The sequence below is a fragment of the Schistocerca americana genome, chromosome 3, assembly GCF_021461395.2.
Source record: "Schistocerca americana isolate TAMUIC-IGC-003095 chromosome 3, iqSchAmer2.1, whole genome shotgun sequence".
Lineage (NCBI taxonomy): Eukaryota > Metazoa > Arthropoda > Insecta > Orthoptera > Acrididae > Schistocerca > Schistocerca americana.
In genome coordinates this window covers 145,355,467-145,378,728 of record NC_060121.1, presented here as the reverse complement: position 1 = coordinate 145,378,728, position 23,262 = coordinate 145,355,467, and the positions used below count along the sequence as shown (strand labels likewise).

Here is a 23,262-nt window from a genome sequence, read left to right as displayed (position 1 = left end):
AGTCATTTATAATTTTTCTAAGGTGATGTTTCAATATTATTCACATCAAATGTCGTTTTCATTTATCAGTAACACTACGTCTGCATGACTTTTTCATCTTCCTCAGATGTATTCTCCATGATACTGAAAATTCGAAAGGACGTCACATCCTTTTTGAAGCTTCTTAATTTTAGTCCGTTCGTGCTGCTTTCGGACGCTTGTTGAGTAATTATTTCTTACTTGCGCCCACCATTAGCGGATTAGTCTCGCTAAGACGTTGGGTAAGCAGCCAGTTTATTTGTAACGTAAGAAAAAGCTGACTGTGAAACACGCCGTATACAAGTGACTTGGCTGGTCTCAGACATCACAGCAAACGAATGCTCGCTCGGGCAGTAGGCGAGATATTTTTTCTATGCTAGCGCTGAATGGCGGGATTACGGCGGTAGAGCAGACGTGTAATATTTTGGTCCGCTTTCACTTTGTACCCAGTGCGCCGTGGAGGACGGATTCGCGAATTCATTCCGGTAAAAGATCAGGAGCGGGCGAGGGCGCGGCGGGCGCAGTCCTTTAAACGCATTCGCGAGCGCTGAAGAACAAAACGGCGAGCCGCCTGAGGGCCGCAGAAAGAGCGGGGCGCGAATGACGTAGTCGGCGTCCGGGTCTGCCAAAGCGGCGAGGGCGCAGGCCGGCCACGCCGCGCAGCTGATGACGAGGTCCTCTCAGCAGCCGGCGGACGCGATGCGGCGCGCCCTGCCTTCTGTTCTGTTCTGTTCCGCTTCTCCTCGCTTCTCGCAACACTCTTCGCCAGGGCCTTTCCTTCCTTCCTACCTCCCGGCAGAGAGCAAATCCGCGCATTACACGCGCTCGTGGATCTCAGACCTCTCATGCAGCTCTGCATCCGTTTATGGTGGACGCCGCCGTCTGTGGTCGGTACTCGCCGCTGTGACAGAAGGAACATTCGCTCTCGCCTCACTGGCCGTCAGAAGGCAGTTAACTGCTCACCAGCAGGAGCGTGCTGGCTTTCCACTGCTCTCGTCCACATAGAGGTAGGTGTGTGTGTGTGTGTGTGTGTGTGTGTGTGTGTGTGTGTCAGAGAGAGAGAGAGAGGGAGAGGGAGAGAGAAATTGTTCAAATGGCTCTGAGCATTATGGGACTTAACTTCTGCGGTCATCGGTCCCCTAGAACTTAGAACTACTTAAACCTAACTAACTTAAGGACATCACACACACCCATGCCCGAGGCAGGATTCGAACCTGCGACCGTAGCGGTCGCGCGGTTCCAGACAGTAGCGCCTAGAACCGCTCGGTCACCCAGGCCGGCAGGAGAGAGAGGGAGAGAGAGAGTCAGTGAGAGAGAGAGAGAGAGAGAGAGAGAGAGCGCACTGCTAACGGCTCATGTTTGCCTAAAATAAAATAAACAAGATGTACACTACTTATTTACACTCTCGATCGCAATAGCAAACTTCACAATTGTTAGTTTTATCTGTTTATCAGCCATCTGCAGATCCAAGATTAGATAACGAGCCATTTTCTTCTTCACTCCATGGAGTAGGCTTGCAGCCCATTCCGTCTTCAATGAAGCCATCTGACCCTCGATCTCCCTTTCCTATTACTTTATAACTGACTACTTGTTCAACTAATCCGTCTTTCCTTATTCTTTTGATATGTTGTCTCCATTTTATGCGCCCTTGCTCTGTTCTTTTCAGTTCATACAGTATATACTAAGTTTTAATTCACTTTTGATTGGTAAACATTTTTATTGTATGTCTATCAGTCTAAATTCCGATATAATTGTCGTAAAGTAGTGTGGCTTACAGTTAAATGATTATTTGACACTACAATAGTGAAGCCATAGTCATAGTACATAAAATTTTTCTTTCAAAAAAGGGATTACATTACCGGTTTCAACGAACTACGGCGTCATTTTCAAATGTAAAATGTGTGTGTGGTTTGAGGTTTTCGGGCGCTAAACAGCGTGGTCATCAGCGCCCATCAAATGTAAAACATCAGTTGGAGAATATGTAATGGGAATTGTGACCATACATCTGACAATTACGAAAAATAACGAGACAGGCAAGCGAGGCAATGGTGGCACAACCAAGTCACTACAAGTTATGCCAATGCTTGCCCAACTGTTCATTCCGTGTCCTAACGTAGAATAGATAGAAACTACCCCAGGGTCAAATTGCCAAAGATTCTTGCCATGTGTCCTGCCGTGACACAACGATCGGGTCACTGATATAAATTCACAAGTCGTACGTGTATCAAGCACAGCAAACTTCCATGTGGAATGCAGCACATAATGTCAGTACTACATGAGAGTACAGCGAGTTTTTGGGATTCCTTTTTCGGAACATAGTAAAATTATGTACTGCATTCCATATGGAAGCTCGCTGTGATTGATACACTACGGCTTGTGAATTTATATCAGCCATCAGATGGTTGTGTCACAGCAAGACACGTTGCAAGAATCTTCGGCAATTTTTACCTTGGTGAAGATTTTATCTATTCTTCATTAGGACATGGCCAAAACATGTAGTGACTTGGTTGTGCCACCTTTGCCTCAGTTGCCTGGTCTCATTATTTTTCGTAATTGTTGTCAGATGTATCCTCACAATTCCCATTATATATTCTGCGACTGATGTTTTACATTTGAAAATAACGACGCAGTTCGTTGAAACCGGTAATTTAACCCGCTTGTTTTAAGAAAAAAATTATGTACTGTGACTATAACTTCACCATTGTAGTGTCAAACAAACAGTACGTCTATCAATCAAAAATAAAGTATGACAAGATGACATACGGAAGTGAACCTGGTTTCAAAGTCACTCAGAAAAACAAAATCGACAAAATCCCAATAGTTAAGGAAAGAATACCTAGGCTATGCATAAATAAGAAACATCAAAAAGGTGGAAAATGACGGATAGTGCCCAATGAAGTGCTGTACAATGAACTGGAGCCCATTACATATACGATACGGAAAAGAGGATCTCTTTTCTGTTCACATTAAGAGGACAACGGAAAACAGGTTATCAACAAAAAAATATAGAGAAACTCTGGAACATAGAGCAACAATTAGGATAAAGGTCATCGGGGAGAATGTGAAACAGCTACAATTAACACTGGACTATTTGCAAAACAAAAGACAAAATTTAAAGAAATTGAAAAACATAAAGATAAGCTTCAAACCAAAAATAGATATCGACACGCAGTAAAACGGTATTTAAAGACGAGAAACGACGAAAAATATCAAATGGTGCAAATGGCTCTATGCAGTACGTGACTTAACATCTGAGGTCATCCGTCCCCTAGAACTTAGAACTACTGAAACCTAACTAACCTAAGGACACCACACACATCCATACCAGAGGCAGGATTCGAACCTACGACCGTAGCGGTCGCACGGTTCCAGACTGAAACGCCTAGAAAAAGATCATAACGAATGAAAAGATACCGGGAAATTCGGAAAGAGAACCTACCGAAGCAGATGACCAGAAAATGATTGAAGTACGTGGACCAATCAGGCCATAAAAGCCGAACAAGAGGAATATATACGTTCTTCTTTTATAATTGTATTTTATATTTGATAACTCTAACTCTCGTTAAACATTTCATTTCAGTAGACTGTATTCGTCTTTTCCCTTTCTTAAAGTCAAACATTCCATGTATTAGAACAGGGTGGTCATTACTTTATAAAATAAATTTTAACTCTGGATCCTTTCTTGTGTTGCATCCTAGTGTTTTGTGTATTCTGCCGCATTTAAAACCTATTTAACTTACAGGTGACAACGTTTTAATATCCACAGCTAATATCAACAACCTAACAAATGCAAAAGAAGGTAAAATATGTGCACGTGTTTAATATTTCTAAAACAAGCTGTTGTAAACTGAGGAAATATTTTGTTGGCGTCCATCAACAAAGGAAGAATCACCATAATAAAATCAGAGGAATCAAGAGCTCGCACGGAACGACTTAAGTCTTCGATTTTCACGAGTGCTGTTCGAGAGTGGAACGGTAGAGAGGTAGCGTTAAAGTGGTTCGATAAATCCTCTGCTACGTACTTAATTGCGAATTCAAGAGCAATCATGATGTAGATGAGTTTTAAGTAAAAGATTTTTGCCTTTTTAAAATAAAAAAATTGAAAAAGTACATCTGTCAAATGTTTTGTGAAACCATTTGTCTGAAAGTAACAAATGAAACAGATTAGAGAAACATTCTGACGCACCTAATTTGCTGTACATGATTTCGAACATCATTCAGCCGTCAGATATTTCTGTAACATATTTTATTTCTTACTTTTAGACAAATCACTTCACAAAACATTTGACCGATTGTTCATTTTTTTAAATTTTCAAGTTTTGTTCACAAAGCATCATCTTTTTGATACCTAATTTGACGTCCAAGCGTCTTCTGTTCTGGAAAAGTTCTAAATTTAGAACTAGATTCAATTCTCACAATTAAATATCACACTTTTATGCACAAAATAGCTACGCCTTGAAGAGCTGAACTGCTTGACGATTCATTTACATAGCAAGCAGGTTCATTCCTCAAATCACTAATTAAGTTTTCCTTAATAGCCCTGGTAACTCTCAAAAAATTAAATATGTTTTTTGCAAATCTTGGCTCTCAGAATACAAGTACACACTGGTTACACATGTACAACGTCAAAAACCTGTTGCTCTCTTGAGTCGTCATAAGTAGCCTCTCTTGAGTAGTCATGAGTAGCCCAACGAATAACTTCGAATGTTAGATTGTAAATGAATTTCATAAATGATTAGAAAATATCAGCTACGATCTTCCAACTGAACTTAATCACAATGTTTATGTAGGCGAGCATGGTTGGTTGCTCTTTTCATTTCAGTGAAAAATAGCCGATATTTATGAAAATCATCTGGCTCCTCAAATCAGTCTTCGACAAGGCTGCGTTCCCTCTAAGCGTTTCACCTAAAGAGCATCCTCCCATCGCAGGTTGAAAACAAGGATTACGGGAAGCTTACACTGCATTACTGATAAATACGGTTCTTCACCAATTCTAGTTACATTCCCTCCTACAGCAAAACTCAGTCCGCTTTAAGCTATAGCAAAAGGTGATTTCCTGAAAACCACTCACTTCCCAAATAGAACCACTTACGATGATGAAAATCTGGAGTTCTCACTCCTAAAACACACACACTTGGCAAGAGAGGCACACGTGACTTGTTTACCACCATTTTTTCGTTGCGTAAGGCGACACGTCTGTAATGCGCAGCCACGTAGAGGGAACAAGACTGTCCGATGCTCGTGCACAGAATGGATCAGGAATGTTTCTCAAGTGAAAACAGATTTCCTTGGGTTATTCTTTACATGCAGTGTTCACTCTAGGTCTGACATTGCGTCGTTCGACCGTCTACCGTTATACACCATACCAAGCTGCTTTTTCCATTTAATTGGTGATTCAGGCGCAACAAATACCTATAATAATTAAAAAGAAGATTCAAAAATTTTTAACAAATACTTAAATGAATTAAAAATATGATTAAATTTGTCATAATTCTTTATTTCGGCGAAACGAGTTTCACTTTACTTCGCTGCATCACCAGTAGTCTGTCATTGTCGCACCTAAGTCAAATGTATTCTCAAATTCACTGACGACAATTATTTTGTTATTCCTAATAATGTGCTACCGTACTGTGCAATATGTATACAGTGAGTTATTTAGCCGTATTAAGCTCGTTAATTACGTACATCAAAGCCGAAATTATACTTATTATTTTATTCGGGACTTCACAGTCTCATGCACACTATTCTAACGTACTTCCCCCTTGAGCTAAAACTATGGCAAAAATTACACAGCGAAGACTACGCCGAAGCTCAACATGTTTCGAACAGAGGTCTTCTGATTCTTTAGGGAAAGAAAACAAAAAAACAAAAATAATAAATAAATAAATAAATAAAAAAAATTAAAAAAATCTGTTATTTTGCAAGACCCAGCCATTTGATCAGATATGATAATCAGACGAAAGTGGCTTTCCGCCGGCAGTATTTCAATGTCTACAACGCCGGTGACTTGATTTACTGCCAGTGTGTTTTTCCCGCCTGTCATTCGCGACTGCAAAACAACCGGAAAAAATAAGGCCTCTGTTAAATGAGTCATGTAAATGGGAGTCAAGCTTTGAACAAGATTTATTTGGTCCCGCAGTGAAGTTAAATTTAAAACGTTGCGCCAACAAGAACTGTTATTCACTGTTTAATGCCAAAGCGAACGATGTTTTAACAAATACGCTCCAGCCCGGGAAACGGACTATAGAATAAATTATTCAGACCGGTAACACTGTGAATCAGAAAGTCGACTTTTAATTTTCAGTCGATTACTACCGTCAGATAAATTTGTCATGGCAGATGAAGAAAAGTGCTTGTTATTTACCCTCGTTTGCCTTAATACCGTCATGTGTAATAGAAGACTGGATCGCTATTCACGCGAAATACGGAAGAAAGAGGGCTATTCACTGCCAGACAATGACTTACAGTCTCATCACTGTAAGTACGTGGACACGGGGGCTACTGAACAGCGAAATAACTGACCAAATTGAGGTAACATTATTTTCATTGTGTTACTGAATATACGAATATCACAAATCGACATTCCACCAACTAACTGTAAGACCAAAATCAAGCTAACCTCCAGTGCACACTTGTCTACGGATAAGCCCTGCCCTCGAAAACGCCTCCAGAAGAATTCGAACGTTAAAACCCGCTAGCAACGGCTCTTAAAATTGACGAGTTTGTCGGTCTGTGAGGTCTTCGTGCGAAGTCATTTCCAAATTCTCTTCAAAACTGCGAGGTACAGCCTACAAAAAGCGGAAAAATTTTAGGACTCGAGTAAATAATACAGCAGAGCGCAGCACAGTTTGAAACTACTGCTCACAAAGAAACAAGAAAAACGGTATGCAGCGAATTTTTGGAACAGTACGAGAATGGTGGAGATGAATTTCTTGGAAGAATTGTGACAGGTGATGAAACATGGCTCCATCATCTTTCACCAGAGACGAAGAGGCAATCAATGGAGTGGCATCATGCAAATTCACCCAAGAAAAAAAATTCAAAACTACTGCTGGAAAAGTTATGGCTACGGTGTTTTTCGATTCCGAAGGACTCTTGCTTGTGGACGTCATGCCAAGTGGAACCACCATAAATTCTGATGCATATGTGACGACACTGAAGAAACTTCAAGCTCGACTGAGTCGTGTTCGACCACTTAGGCAAAAGCAGGATGTTTTGCTGTTGCACGACAATGCACGGCCACGTGTCAGTCAAAAAACCATGGAAGCGATCACAAAACTCGGATGGACAACACTGAAACACCCGCTTTACAGTCCTGACCTGGCTCCATGTGACTATCATCTCTTTGGGAAACTGAAAAACTCTCTTCGTGGAACAAGGTTTGTGGATGATGACTCCCTTGTGCACGCTGCCAAACAGTGGCTCCAACAGGTTGGTCCAGAATTTTACCGTGCGGGCATACAGGCGCTGGTTCCAAGATGGCGTAAGGCAGTTGAGAGGGATGGAAATTATGTGGAGAAGTGAAAATATTGTTCCTAAAGGATATATCTACACACTGTAAAACTTTCAAACATGTAGAATTGCTTATAGCAATTTGGGCTATAGCGTACCAGGCAGACGCAATGTTAAGCAGCCAATTTAGCCAGCCAGCTGACGGTCGATCGTGACCGATTAGCTGAGCGAGAAGGGCGTAGACTATGTTATACCTTTTCTCTCATGACAAACGTACTTAACTATTATTAAAAAACTATTTTTCCGTCGTTTTACTTGCTTTATACGCTGCGGTTTATAAGTTCACTTACATAAATGTTGGGGCAAACGAAAGAAACGGTGACTCATCTATTTTTATGTAGTTAATGTTAAATGAAAATCTCGTTGGTAAAAATTTACGAACATCAGACACCAACTCCATATCAAACACGGGAGCTCCGATGCCGTGCGTCATCATAGAAGACGAGGTACTTGGTATATCCGAAAATTAAATCGTCTTTATGGAAGAAGGAATTTAAGAAACAAAAAAATGAGCGTATTGAATTGTTGGCAGGGAGGCCCCATGCATGGGAGTTCGGCCACCGTATTGCAAGTCCTTACGTCACTTCGGCGACTTGTGGGTCAATAATGATGAATATGATGATGAAGGACACACAACACCCAGTCGAAACCTGGCCCCCTGTCTGATTGGCGGAAACGCTACCTCTACGCTACGGAGGCGGACTTTAACGAACAATAAAAGAACCTTTCAAGACCGACTGTCTCGGACTAGACGGTTTATAGAATGTACAGTTGGGACTCATAAATAAATGGTGAACGGAAATTTTTTTATCGCCCAATGGATGTTCGAGATGAATTTGCATGATAAACACATGCTGTGTTTTACAAAATAATGTGCCAGAAAGAGATGGCTAAACATTTGAAGACATACTGTACCTCCCCCGAGAAATGGAAATTCTCCCAGGTCCCACAAGCCATCGAAAGTCATCCTGAACTTTGTTTCAGGATGCGTGCCTCCTGTAACTGTCTCGGCACCTGCCAATACGTCTCTCCCACCGAATATCGCGTAAGAAGTCCACCTAAGCAGCCAACGATGAGAATGCAGCCGACAAAAACTTATTCGTCAACACTTTCCTCAGATTGCTAACACTATCAGATATGTGTGTCTCCTTGATATATATAAGTAATTACGCAATTCGTGATTGCAGTGTTACAAAACGAGAGAATCAAGCAAAAACTCAGTGGTTCCTAACGATTAACATAACCAGACTTCTAACCTTAGTTCTCCAAAAACGTTTACGGAATCCTGCTGAACTTGCAGAGCATTCCAGAGAGTTTTATGATTAACAATGAGTGAGCTTGCTGTTAGAATATGGAATAGTTTTTCGACTCGATATCCATCTATCCAGTTATGTAGACCTCTGAGATTCAAGAAGTTCGGAAGAGACACTGGGCTCGAGTATATAAAGGAGTTAGTAATACTGCAGCACAATTGCAACCTGCTTATCATGAAAGTGTCAAAAGATGACTAGAAGACTTTATCAGTTTTCTATACCAAGTGCAATTATTGAAGGAAAGTCTTACCCACTATTTAAAAACAAGCAGTTCACCACTATTGCAGTCCATGACCAAGGGAGGCTTACAACAAACTTCAGACATACAACAGCCAAATAAATGGGTCACGAGTTTCGAATGACATGATGATGTAAAAAGAAGATTTTACTTGGAATCTAATTTGAGAATTGAAGTTAAAGTGGAATCACAACGAATTATTTGCAAAAAGCTACTGCACAATTTATGATTTCTAAATTTCTGCTGAAAAAGATGGTGAGCTGAAAGTTATGCATCGAAGCCATGATTAAAGGCAAATTTAGGAGTGCACTGCTTGTGTTGAACATATTTTCTTTAGTGTCAGAACGGTAAAGCTCCATAAATCAAATAAAGTTTCTGACGAGACAATTAAAAAAAGAAGACTTCTGAAAACTAATATAAAATAAACGAAAAGTTCAGTCGTTTACTAAATGACAAAGAATTGGAGCTATAAATGCAATTGGATTTTAAATTTACCTAGTATTCTTAACACTTCTAATTCACAGATGACAAATAAGTGTTTTTATGCTTGTAAGTGAGTAATGTTTCAAATAATATTTGTTATTCACGAATGATGAACAGTAATTTATATCAGTATTCGTTACTCGCCGTTCACATAAATTTCGCCCAAGCCTATTACTAAGTGAAGAGCATCGTGCATGAGCATGCAATCCGCGTGGTTGCAGGCGAGTCCTCACGCTCCTGTGCCAGCCGCGTGGCCGGCTGTACGTACGCTCACGCGGCTGTCATTAGCATCGGTGACATTCGGCAACTTCCGCCAACGTTCGCGAAGCGTATTCGCGCTCTCTGTCGCACACAACAGGCACGTTGGGGCCACGCGGTTGCAGGGCTCCAATTTGACTACGTTAACGTGCTGTCAAAGCTACAGCTTGGATTTCTAAATGGTCTAATACTGGAAAGGCTCGTTGCACATGTAATTAGCATCTACTTAATTCATTAGGAACTAAATTACCGCTGCATTTCGTGATCTTTCAATGGCATTCGACCGTGTAAATCACACTATCCTTTTTAGAATATAAGAGTGTTATTATGTAACAGCTCACACTCTATCCAACAGAAAACAAAAAGTGTTAGTAGGAAGAGATTGTACGCAGTTATCTATTTATCTAAATGGGAATGCAGTTTCGTAGAAGATGCTCATATGAGGGGCACTTACGGTGACTCACTTTAGTTCAGAAATGTGTCCGCACCATTTTCAACTAGTTCGCAGCAACTACAAAAATACGTTTAGCCATTAATAAATTTGAGTTTAAGAGCAGCCTAAGCGATTTATTGGCAGGCAATGACTTTGTTGGCAGAAACAATGGATGTCTATATTGTTCATGATATTACATTTCGTGGATGCTACATAATACCTGAATGTGACACAGCTTCAATAGAGAAAGATAATACCTGTAAGTAACCTTTGTGAACTGTTTATGTTCTTACGATTGTAGAATACAGCCTACGAATTATCTTGCTATGAACATTTAAATGTACACAGGATGAAGTTAGTACGTGCAGTTTTAAACGTTTGGAGTAAGCTTTTAATTAACATGTAAATGAAAAACCGTGTATGAAGTTTTTGGTCTTTTCCTCGTCTTTGAGAACCTTATTTTGATGTGTCGAAGCACCATTAGCATTTAAGTTCCTTTGAAAATACGTATTTTTTTTCTTTTTGGCATATTCAGTACGTACTCACTGTGGGTGCATGGAATGTACAGTGCATATAATGCAGCCTAATCTGTCTTATAGTCTGATTAGCGTTAGCGATCTCGGATGCTGCCAATATCTTCTTTTGATTTAGTGGAAATGAACTCCGAAAATTATTAAACAGAATGTGAATAGAAACGAGTAATTTGTATGTAAGTATACAATGTGCTTGGACAATTTTGTGACTAAGTATTAGCGAGATGTGAGCGAATGTTAGTTTGAAAAAAGCTCTCGTCAACAAGGCAGCGTGGATAATGCACGGGACCCTCATACGAAACCACGCGTTTCCGGATGGTGGTAACGAGCAACGAGATAACGTGAGATAAAGCAAGTGGCAGCAAGCCAACAGGAAAAGCAGTCTGCGTGCGACTGCCGTGGAGAGCTGCGGGAACGCTACAACCTCTCCGGTTACCAGGTAGGAAAAGAGACATCTCGTTCACGGTCGCTTTACGCAGCAGAACTAACCTATTTTCATTAACAAAAGATCGCTTTCTTGCTCCATTTGTCGTGCTAGTATACAAGGTAACCTGACGCTTACGAAACCGCAGTGTCCCACGTGTTCCGCTGGGGGACTCCAAAGGCAACAAACGTATGACGTGTCAGGAAATTCGCATACAAGCAACTAAAAACACGTGACACAGTTCAAAGCCAGGCCTCTGAGTTTTGTTTTACTTCCCCAGTTATTATTCTAGCCTTCGAGCCGTGAGCGAAGTTGCTGTTTTGCTCGCGTATCGCCTTCTGGCTTTCGTCTCGGAATCTTCGGATGACGTTTTTGACATTTCGCTAGCACGAGTGGCTGGCATTCTCGAAGACTCGCCGTTCACAGCGGGCGAGGGGGCGACCAGGCCGTTCCTCGAGGGCTGTGCTTCCTGTTCGTGTGTAAAATCTGCTTGCTAACAACGGCCGTATAAAAGGACAGTGTCCTTCTGAGGCACTGCCACTTATCTTACCGCGAATTAGGTCTCCACTTTGCGAAGTATTTCACGCAAACTTTTCGTAATGTGCCCGTAGTACGCAGAATTGACAGACCTTCGGGAACCATTCTATGTCACTATTCCATAAGAGTAAAAACTAAAAAAATATCAGAATGGCCTTTGTTGTTTTATTTTGAAAATCTGGCTCGTTTATGTCCGCTAGTCACCACCTTTCTACACTCTATGCTCTACCTCTTCGTCTCAAGACCATACTCGTGTATCGAAGCACATGTCTGCATTTCTGTCAAACTCACAGATGATGTTCCATTTTTTTTAAGTTGTCAGTTTTTCTGGTAACCATCTTCGTGCAATTTTGATTACTTAATTCTGGTACGCGTATGACACGGGCGGTGTCTCGGTGAACTATGGTTAAAAACGGAGCGGCAGTGAGGCATCGATCAGAGTTGACTCCTGGTTTCCAGTCTTCAGCGCTGATGAGCTTTCCTGCTCTCTGATCCTATTCACTCTATTTAAGTATAAACTTAACATTTACACGAAATTCTTCGTAAAGCGGTTAAATTATTTCAAGAATTTTGTCACGACTAGTTGATCTTCCAGACAACAATTAGTAGAACCACCATCAAAATTACAAAGCACACACATGTGAAAAAAGAACGGTACGCAACACGATCACGACTACGAAAATCGTCAGTAATTTTTCTGCACTAGGTGAACATGCACAGAATCACCGTTACCAGCCCCCCCAATGTTACCACAGCGCTTCCCATATAATCAGATCGCCAACTTAACTGTCAAACATCTACTGAGTCCAAAATGAATGAAAAAAATTGTCCACGGCGTACTTTTTAAAAGAGTAGACTTTCAACACTGCGTTCGTGGAAGTTCGCAAAGATTCACCACTGTGAACCGATACTTACCAACCTCGCTTCAGTTCGATGCCGATTGTTTCTAAAGTGGTTGTTCATTTCCACTTAGTCCTGGTCTATCCGATATTTTAATCTGCTTGCCAAAAATGGCTCTTTTGACCGTTCACACGTTACGCTACCGTATAAAATATACCACACATGTCTTCATAAAGGCTAGCAATAAATCGTTGTCTCTTTAAGTAACCTGATTCAGTGCGGAGCACTACTGCGCAGCACAATAAGGATGTACCTGACAAGGGAAACTCCCATCAGATTTAGTGGTAAGATGGCCCTGTGGGTAATCGTCAAAAACTGAACACAGATCAAGCATGAAAACAGGAAAAAGGCGTACTGAACTGTGTAAAAAAGAAGCAAAATCGAAACAGTGAACGGCCCAAGCTCAAGATGAGCAACAATGGGCGCAGTTGCATAGCGGCGGCGTCGTGGTTACGTGGTCGGCGTGTTGGATTGCGAAGGGTGGGATCCGAGTTCAACTCTCCGTCGTTCCCCCATTTTATTTATTTATTTTTTACACGAAATTATGAACTGTCCGGTTATGAATTCTCTGTCCGGTCACTGACGTGACTGCTCGCTGTATTCATATTTGTGTCTGTGTCGTGGTTTAACGTCCGTTTACAACAGCGAGGTGTAGAGAAGGAACCTCCACATGTAGGTACCTCCTATTTGTTCGCCTCAAGTATCACATGTCACGACTCTTGCGTTCCGTTTTGGAAGTTTTGACTCTAGAATTACTTTGTTGTAACATAATTCACACCCGCTTATTTGTTGTCATTTCTGTGAGAGGTGTATGCGGCACCTCAGCTGCTCTCACTATTCATCACATATACTTGTGACCGTAATATCTTCTTACCAGACGACTCACACACTATTACCAATGTATAATGTAACTACAGGAGGAGAACAGACACGTCACTTAGACGGGAAGTTGACAATTTTGTGAAAAAATTGGGGCAGAAGGGAGATTTGAACACAGATCCCCTGCTTCGCTGTCCAACAATGTGACCACACAGCCACGATGCTGTGGTTCTTCACAATTGCTCGATGTAGCTAGCATACGTTGAGTTTTTCGCAGTTCAGTACCCTTCTTCCGCCGGCCGGTGTGGCCAAGCGGTTCTAGGCGCTTCAGTCCGGAACCGCGCGACCGCTACGGTCGCAGGTTCGAATCCTGCCTCGGGCATGGATGTGTGTGATGTCCTTAGGTTAGTTAGGTTTAAGTAGTTCTAAGTTCTAGGGGACTGATGACCTCAGATGTTAAGACCCATAGTGCTCAGAGCCATTTTTGAACCCTTCTTCCTGTTTTCTCTCTTGATTTGTGTTCAGTTTTTGACAGGCTATCCACTAAGCCATTTTACCACTAAATCTGAGAGGGGTGCGATGTGGAGTTCCCTTTGTGAGTAACGAAAGAGCACACTTGTGACGTTATTCGAATAATTCTAGCTTCGCTCCCTTGACATACTAAGGATGTGGTGTAATAAAGAAAAGATGTGCTCAGGTTCGTTATCTGAATCAGGAAGCGATGGTAGCAATGATCTTCAGTGCTTTTTTGTTCTGCAAGTTCGGTTTCCTGGGATTTAGGCTGTTTACATTGTTGGCACTGGATAGTTATACTACTGACATTCCCTAACATCTCGTAACTTCTAATTACCTAAATTACTGTCACCAATAGGTACAGGACGAATTTCTGTACATTTACTCTTCAAAAATGCAATCATATGAGTAAGTGTTAAACATTGCGTGCAGCTCTGGAACATTACTGTCGTATTATTTTTTATTTCAATGTGTAACTAATAAACAGCCCATAACAAACTGTTGTTAACTCATTGGACTTAGTACTCCATTATTTAGTGCTACAAAACTGAATCTCTGAGGTTGTCCGTATTGCATCCTTTGATGGCTCACTGTGCAGAACGTTCCCGCGAGAATGAAACATCTACCTGCGAAAGAGTCTCCGACGCAGAATTCCACGGTATCTTCGGGTGTTATTAACGACGGTAGCTGTAGCACCTCATGCCTGAGTCAGTAAAAACAAGTATACCTTCAGGTATTCTAAATCACTTTGGAAGAGTTGCAAACGTGCATATAAAAGATGTATAACACAACACACTATACAACCACAGGATTTTAAAAGCCCTGAAAATCAAAGAGACACCATCTCTGCATGTACACTCCTGGAAATTGAAATAAGAACACCGTGAATTCATTGTCCCAGGAAGGGGAAACTTTATTGACACATTCCTGGGGTCAGATACATCACATGATCACACTGACAGAACCACAGGCACATAGACACAGGCAACAGAGCATGCACAATGTCGGCACTAGTACAGTGTATATCCACCTTTCGCAGCAATGCACGCTGCTATTCTCCCATGGAGACGATCGTAGAGATGCTGGATGTAGTCCTGTGGAACGGCTTGCCATGCCATTTCCACCTGGCGCCTCAGTTGGACCAGCGTTCGTGCTGGACGTGCAGACCGCGTGAGACGACGCTTCATCCAGTCCCAAACATGCTCAATGGGGGACAGATCCGGAGATCTTGCTGGCCAGGGTAGTTGACTTACACCTTCTAGAGCACGTTGGGTGGCACGGGATACATGCGGACGTGCATTGTCCTGTTGGAACAGCAAGTTCCCTTGCCGGTCTAGGAATGGTAGAACGATGGGTTCGATGACGGTTTGGATGTACCGTGCACTATTCAGTGTCCCCTCGACGATCACCAGTGGTGTACGGCCAGTGTAGGAGATCGCTCCCCACACCATGATGCCGGGTGTTGGCCCTGTGTGCCTCGGTCGTATGCAGTCCTGATTGTGGCGCTCACCTGCACGGCGCCAAACACGCATACGACCATCATTGGCACCAAGGCAGAAGCGACTCTCATCGCTGAAGACGACACGTCTCCATTCGTCCCTCCATTCACGCCTGTCGCGACACCACTGGAGGCGGGCTGCACGATGTTGGGGCGTGAGCGGAAGACGGCCTAACGGTGTGCGGGACCGTAGCCCAGCTTCATGGAGACGGTTGCGAATGGTCCTCGCCGATACCCCAGGAGCAACAGTGTCCCTAATTTGCTGGGAAGTGGCGGTGCGGTCCCCTACGGCACTGCGTAGGATCCTACGGTCTTGGCGTGCATCCGTGCGTCGCTGCGGTCCGGTCCTAGGTCGACGGGCACGTGCACCTTCCGCCGACCACTGGCGACAACATCGATGTACTGTGGAGACCTCACGCCCCACGTGTTGAGCAATTCGGCGGTACGTCCACCCGGCCTCCCGCATGCCCACTATACGCCCTCGCTCAAAGTCCGTCAACTGCACATACGGTTCACGTCCACGCTGTCGCGGCATGCTACCAGTGTTAAAGACTGCGATGGAGCTCCGTATGCCACGGCAAACTGGCTGACACTGACGGCGGCGGTGCACAAATGCTGCGCAGCTAGCGCCATTCGACGGCCAACACCGCGGTTCCTGGTGTGTACGCTGTGCCGTGCGTGTGATCATTGCTTGTACAGCCCTCTCGCAGTGTCCGGAGCAAGTATGGTGGGTCTGACACACCGGTGTCAATGTGTTCTTTTTTCCATTTCCAGGAGTGTATATGGTATAAAATGTATGACGTCTTTTCTTGGAAACTCTCGTCCTGAAAAGGAATTACATGATGTAAATGACATATAAATCTGTATGAAGAACACTGTGACAGAGGTTTTCCTCGTAAATCCTACGTCATTACAATCAGTTAATTCGTAGACAGTAACTGTAACACTTCACGTACGACATCTCATTGTCTTCAGATACTACACACGGAAACGGTAACAGCTGAAACAAAACACATATTTGTTTAACTTAGACAAACATGGAAACATATTGACACATATGTATTGATACAATGTGAGACGCTTGGAAGATGTATCTGATACTGGATTTGTTCTTACCTCCAATTAGCTACCAACGCGCCGAGGTTCCTAAAACAAAAGAAAAAAACACTTTTAGTAAAGTGAATGGAAATCAAATATATTTCTTTTTACAAATATTTATTTTTAAATAACATAATAAGTAATACAATGTTTATTATATAAGACATATCAGAAAAAAAGAGTACAGATTAAATAATAAAGACTTTTTCTCGAAAAAAGGTTTGTTCTACAGTTAGCAGAGCAGAATTTTCACATAGGCGGAAATGTGGATCTGTGTTGCTTCGTTGAATTATATTGTCATTCCATATTAACCAGTGACCAACTACTTTCCGTACAAGTATCGGTAGTGGCTGTCGTGTGGACTTCTTTCTGCCAGCTTACCGTCGCCCCACAGACGACACGAAACACTTGTTCGCTGCAGATGTGATTTGCTGCCATAGTTGATGAATACAAATAAAATAGTTTTCTGCGTCAGTCATTTGTTTATTTTGCCACTGCGCGTTTCGATGGTTTACACCATCATCTTCAAGTAGATAACTGTTTACTTACATAGCTGGTTTTGGTGAAGAGTACAGACTTCTTTTCAATATAGCAGACCAGGGGTAGTGTGGATTATGCTGCGTCTTTTGCTAGTGATAAAAACTTTATTTAGAAAAGGTGTTTTTGAGGTTAAAGAAATGAATTTTTTTTAAAAATTGTTCAACTTGTTCTGAGCACTATGGGACTTAACATCTGAGGTCATCAGTCCCCTAGAACTTAGAACTATTTAAACCTAACTAACCGAAGGACATCACACACATCCATGCCCGAGGCTGGATTCGAACCTGCGACCGTAGCAGTCGAGCGGTTCCGGACTGAAGCGCCTAGAACCGCTGGGCCCCTATGGCCGGCGAAATGAATTTCCGACAGTGAATTGTACTTACAGGGACGACAGAGTCGTAAAAATTCTGCATACTACTGCTTGTTTTATGTTCTCGCCACTGTACATTGTGTTTACATCGTCAATTTAAAGATGTAAATGTTACAGATATGCTTACTTACATTTGATACAAAGATAACAGACTGAATGACTTCTACACAAATACGTTTACCTTTTAAAAAAATAAGAATGGCTGCAGCAGGATATGGGCATTTGTCTAAGTTAGTTCAAAATGGCTTTGAACACTATGGGACTCAACTTCTGAGGTCATTAGTCCCCTAGAACTTAGAACTAGTTAAACCTAACTATCCTAAGGACATCACACACGTCCATGCCCGAGGCAGGATTCGAACCTGCGACCGTAGCTGTCTCGCGGTTCCCCAGACGCAAGCGCCTAGAACCGCACGGCCACTTCGGCCGGCCCTAAGTTAGTTAATACATTAGGCAGGTGCATATACCGAAATATGTATTTAAAAAAAAAAGAGTGCTTAAATGGTTCGTGTTAGAAAATGTGAATAGGCTGCACCAGAATATAGACATGTGCACAATTTAATTACTCTGTTAATTTCTTATATATAAAATGATTACACCACATCATACATACATACATATATTGTAGGGTGAACTTATTGAGAAACTGGTGTGCACTGAAATAGTAATGAGAATGACTAAAGGGCTTTGGCAAAGCTTATGAAAAGTTGGATGAGCCTGTCTGTTTCACTATGGTTGTTGAGTAGATGCTCCCCAAGATTCTCTCTGTGGATATAGATTTCTAGTTGTTTATACAGAGATTTTCCGAGTCCTTTGTTCAGTTTATCTATATTTTAAGGTGGCTTTCTACATTCTCAAATGGGTGTCCTGTATCTTTTGGATGGGAGGCTATTGCAGGTTTGTGTGATGTGTTGAATCAGAAGGCGTTGATGTGTTCAAGAATCTTGGTGTAGAAGTTACGGCCTGTTTAACCTATGTATTGAGCGGGGCATTTACTGTGTATGATTTTATATGTGCCAAAGGAAGGATCAATGTTGACTGCATTTTGTGACATGAGGTTGTATTTGGAAAATTTTATTGTTCCTTCGAAAAGCCAGTCTTATTTTGTGTCGCTTGAAGATTTGGCAATTTTTTTGCGAGGTATTACCGAGGAAGTGGATGTAAGCAGTTAGTGTTACTAGCTTCTTGACACTCACTTGGTTCATTTACTTTTTTTAACTATATTGTCTATTAGTGAGGGCTTTTACTCATTATCTGCTGCTACTTGTTTTATGATTTCGTTTCATTCAGGAGGCTCTTGACACTCAGTGGGATTTTTAGAGCTCTACGAATCACTGAGCAGCATGCTGCTAGTCTGTGCATGTTGGGGTGACAGAAGGGAGATGTATGTTTATGTCTGTGGTGGCTGGTTTCCTGTAAAACTGGAAGACATGTTGGTAATCTTTGCATGCTCACAGGTGAATTTAATATTCCTGTGCATTTTGTTAAACGTTTGCAGGACGTCTTGGACAAAATCTTTGTTTCCCCATCAAAGATCAGAAATGTAAAGCCTGCATATATTCTTTAGAACTGAAATTTTTGAACGCGTGTTGGCTTTTCGTGAAACCTTCTGTGCTCTAGGTGGTTGAGGAACATTCCTGCTGGCACCCGTAGCTAGTCCATTTGTTCGTTTGCGGATTTTTCCACTGAAAGAGAAATAATTGTATTTCATTATCAGCTCGAGAAGAGTAATGAAATCTGTGATTTAAGCCAGGGAGATGTTCTTGTATTTTATTAGGTTTTGTTTAATAACAGCTGAAGCATCGTGAATGGAGGTGTTAGTACACAGATTTGTTACATCTAGAGGGATCATTCGGCGGTTGTTAGTACTTTGTATGTCTTTCGGATCAGTGGCAAATGAGAAGCTATATTTTATTGAGTAGTTACTTCCAAAAACAAAGTTATCCTGTGGGATCTTGTTGGGTTTCTCAGGGACAGTCCGGAAAAACGTGGGACTTTTTTCATCTGAGAAAAACCCTGAAGAAAACCGGGAATTTTTCATTGTTTTAGTTTTCAGTTAAATTAATGTAGTTTTGACTGGCGAGAATTGATGCTTTAACACAGAATTTTACTTTAACCCACAAGTGCAGAATAATATTGCAGCAATAAAACTTATCGTGAGAATAACACCAACATAAAATTTTTGGACAACATGATTGTGGAGATGCAGCAGCGATTAGTATGATTAATCAATTATTCAAAAACAGTCTTAATCGCATTTATTAGTATTATACCGCCAACCGGTTTCAACCAAACGTAGGGACCATCTTCTGGGCGTTTACACTGTGAAATTATAGATATCCGTCAGAAAGACTCCATTATACAACAGCTAAAATTGCGTAAATTTGAAATATGTTACCCACTGGTCACTGCTGGTGGTGTCACTCCTGTCTACATAACGGCAGGAAACTATACGAACGCCGTGGCCTGGGCAAAGATAACACCATACGAACACACCAGCTGCTACCATGACCACGGCGTCCTCGCTACACAGACGAGAGGGCGCCTGATATACGCTTTATGATCCATCGACACTGCTCCTGACTTTAGTCACGGTGCCTGTGATAGGATCCTGTTCCGTATCTTATAATATACCTACAATATTAAAGTTTTTCCTGACTAAGACTGTTAAGAGATTAGCAATTGCTTGTAAGACAATTTATCGAATGAGCAAACACTCAAAAAATTCGTGCAATATTGAAGTAAAATTTAAACTTCATAAACAGGTAATGATTGTTTTGAAAATAAGTTGATTCTGACAGCACTATTCAAGCAAATATTTAAGATGAATGTTTAAATTTTGTTCAGCATTTCACTATTTTGTGATAGACAAGTGTGCATCCATCCATGTGTACTTGTGGTAAGAGAATATTTAACATAAAGAAAGTAGACCTGCAGACTAATTTCTACTTTAGTTGTTGCTTTATTCAGAACCATCCCGATATTTTCGTAACAGTTAATGGGAGGGAGCGTTTGTCTTCTTAATTAGCGTCACATAGCGAAGTGCAAAATTAATACTGCAGTGGAAAAACGATTTTGTGAAACAGTTTTCTCAACAAAAAGTTACTATAGAAAATCCAATTTTCCTACTGAAATTTGAAGTTTAAAGTTTGCAATTTCTTTGGTTATTAAAACACACGTGCGATTTGCATTGGCCGTTGGCTATTGTACAAAAAAAGTACAAAACGTTTATTTTTATGTATTCTGATTATCGTGTGTTCCAGAGACAAGTAAATAATTCCTAAGCAAACTATCAAAAACATCATCACAGTCAAAATTTAGTAAAATAACACGCAAGCTATAGGACGTTAATTTTTCACACTCTTCTATAAGGTCACATGTCGAATGCTTGCAGTTTTTTCTTCTCTGGATTTCCGATGATCCACTCTCCACTCACATGCAGTGGTATACGCCTGACATAGACGTGCAGCAACTTCCTCAGTCCTATTCAATATGCGACTTCACTAGAACTCTGTTAGTGAAAAAAATTTCCTCGCCTGTGCTTATCTACTTCTGGCATCTTCCTTTGTTTCGGCCATCCTGCGCAGTCTAGTTTCCTAGATACAACAATTCTTTCACTTCTTTCACCACTTTCTTGTTTCCAGTTTTGATGTGTTGAGAAGTCAATATTCTCCTTCCAACTCCTCTTCGTCTCCTCCATCTTCGTCTTATTTATTTTTACAGTATAGAATCAAAATAATTTTCCGAACGTAACGCAGTTTTTTCTGGAATTTGTAACGAGACATTTGCCAAGCCTTGAATACAGCGAAAAGGTTTAAACAGATATGCATTGCAGCAGTGATGCAGAGATAGAGAGGCCTGCACACTGCAGACTGCTGTGGAGAGCTGCATCGAACGAATCTTTGGACCGAGGACCGCGACAATGCCAATAACAGCAACTAATTTTCTGACAATAACGTTCTGGTGCGGGACATTGTCACGTCGAACTATATGGTTGTACATCCATCCTGATTTAGCTTCTGGCAAATACACTTAAGATCCAAAGCTACTGATACACATGCCTAATATTGTTAGAGCACCAGCGAGCAAGCAGCAGTGTTGCAACACGACGTGACATGGACTCGACAAATGTCTGAAGTAGTGCTGGAGGGAATCGACACCATGAATCCTACACGGCTCTCCATAAATCCGTAAGAGTCCGAGGGGGTGGAGATCTCTCCTGAACAGCACGTTGCAAGGCATCCCAGATATGCTCAATACATGTCTGGGGAGTTTGGTGGCCAGTGGAAGTGATGAAATCCGTAAGTGTGATCCTGGATCTAATCTGTAGCAATTCTGGACGTATGGGGTGTCGCACTGTCCTGCTGGAATTGCCCAAGTCTGTCGGAATGCACAATGTATACGAATGGATGCGGATCATCAGACAGAATGCTTACGTACGCGTCACTTGTCAGAGTCGTATCTAGAAGTAGCACTCCGTATCACTCCATATCATACGTCCCACAGAGCCTCCACCAGCTTCAACAGTCTCTTGCTGACATGCAGAGTCCATGTATTCATAAGACTGTGTCCAAATCCGTACACGTCCATCAAATGGTTCAAATGGCGCTAACCACTATGAGACTCAACATCGGAGGTCATCAGTCCCCTAGACTTAGAACTACTTAAACCTAACTAACCTAAGGACATCACACACATCCATGCCCGAGGCAGGATTCGATCCTGTGACCGTAGCGGTCGCGCGGTTCCAGACTGTAGCGCCCAGAACTGCTCGGTCACACCGGCCGGCTTTGTGTACTCAGCAGCATCCCATTTATATACGTTATAGAAAGGAGAGTGGCCACGTGGCAGCATGGGTCAGAATGTGTGACCAATCCTCCTTTACTGGATACAAGATTGGTTCTTGAATTTTTTGCTGGCAATTTACGTAATATTATATTTGCTGTGGTCTGAGAAACACCAAAGTGCGAAATGAATTTGTAGAGCTTCTTGTAACTGGCTGGTAGAGCCGAATTTCAGGACGCATTTTAAGTCAACAACGTAATCCTCTCCAATATGACCATGACTAGCGCGGCATTATGCTGTTAAAAACAACCTTTAGGAAGGTTATAATTGTATGTTACGGAGAGAGCAGTTTTTTCGCTCAGTTTCGGAGCAACATGTGACGTACATGATACTTCTGCAATGTCAACAAGTATATTTTATTTCGCCCAATTCTGCGCACACTTCTCACGCGTCCATGCACTTTCGCGCTCGAACTGAGCTAGTTGCGCAAATGCGTTTTAAGCAAAAATGTGGCGAATTTAATTTTCTGTCCCGATGACCTACGAGCAGTGAGACGTGCCTGATGAGGACTTTTCATCTCAGCGAATAGCGCAGCGAGTGCTCGAATGTCCGGTGAAAAGGTCAACAGTGAATTAACGTCGGCACACAGCGGAAAAGTTGGCAAGAGTCGTTCACAGCCGAGCTGGGAGTCCCATTCTAACGAGCCAGCCGAATCAGTTCCTGTACCGTGTGTCGATCGTCGCCATGTGTTTACTTCAGCCCCGGTTCGTGGCGGGGAATTCAGCTGAGGAACAGCTTCCGCGCGAACTGGTATCCGTCTGTTGGCTTATGACACGATGCAGGCGGTATATAGCCGCGGCCGCTTAATATCTAGTGCAGCATTTCAGCGTTATGCTCGAGTCCAAAAAGTGCAGTGCGTAGGAATCGAGTTACTCACCTCACTGCTTGAATCACCTGTGGATGAAAATTGCTCGCAGAGATCCACGAGCT

General features: G+C 42.0%; 1 long non-coding RNA gene across 1 annotated transcript in view; it reads right to left on the bottom strand.

Annotated features, from left to right (window-relative positions):
- Positions 1-23,262, bottom strand: part of LOC124606801 — a 647,945-nt gene that overhangs the window by 316,773 nt on the left and 307,910 nt on the right. The window contains exon 4 of the long non-coding RNA XR_006978729.1: positions 16,596-16,625. This is a non-coding gene — a long non-coding RNA (uncharacterized LOC124606801). The remainder of the gene's footprint in view (positions 1-16,595; positions 16,626-23,262) is intronic.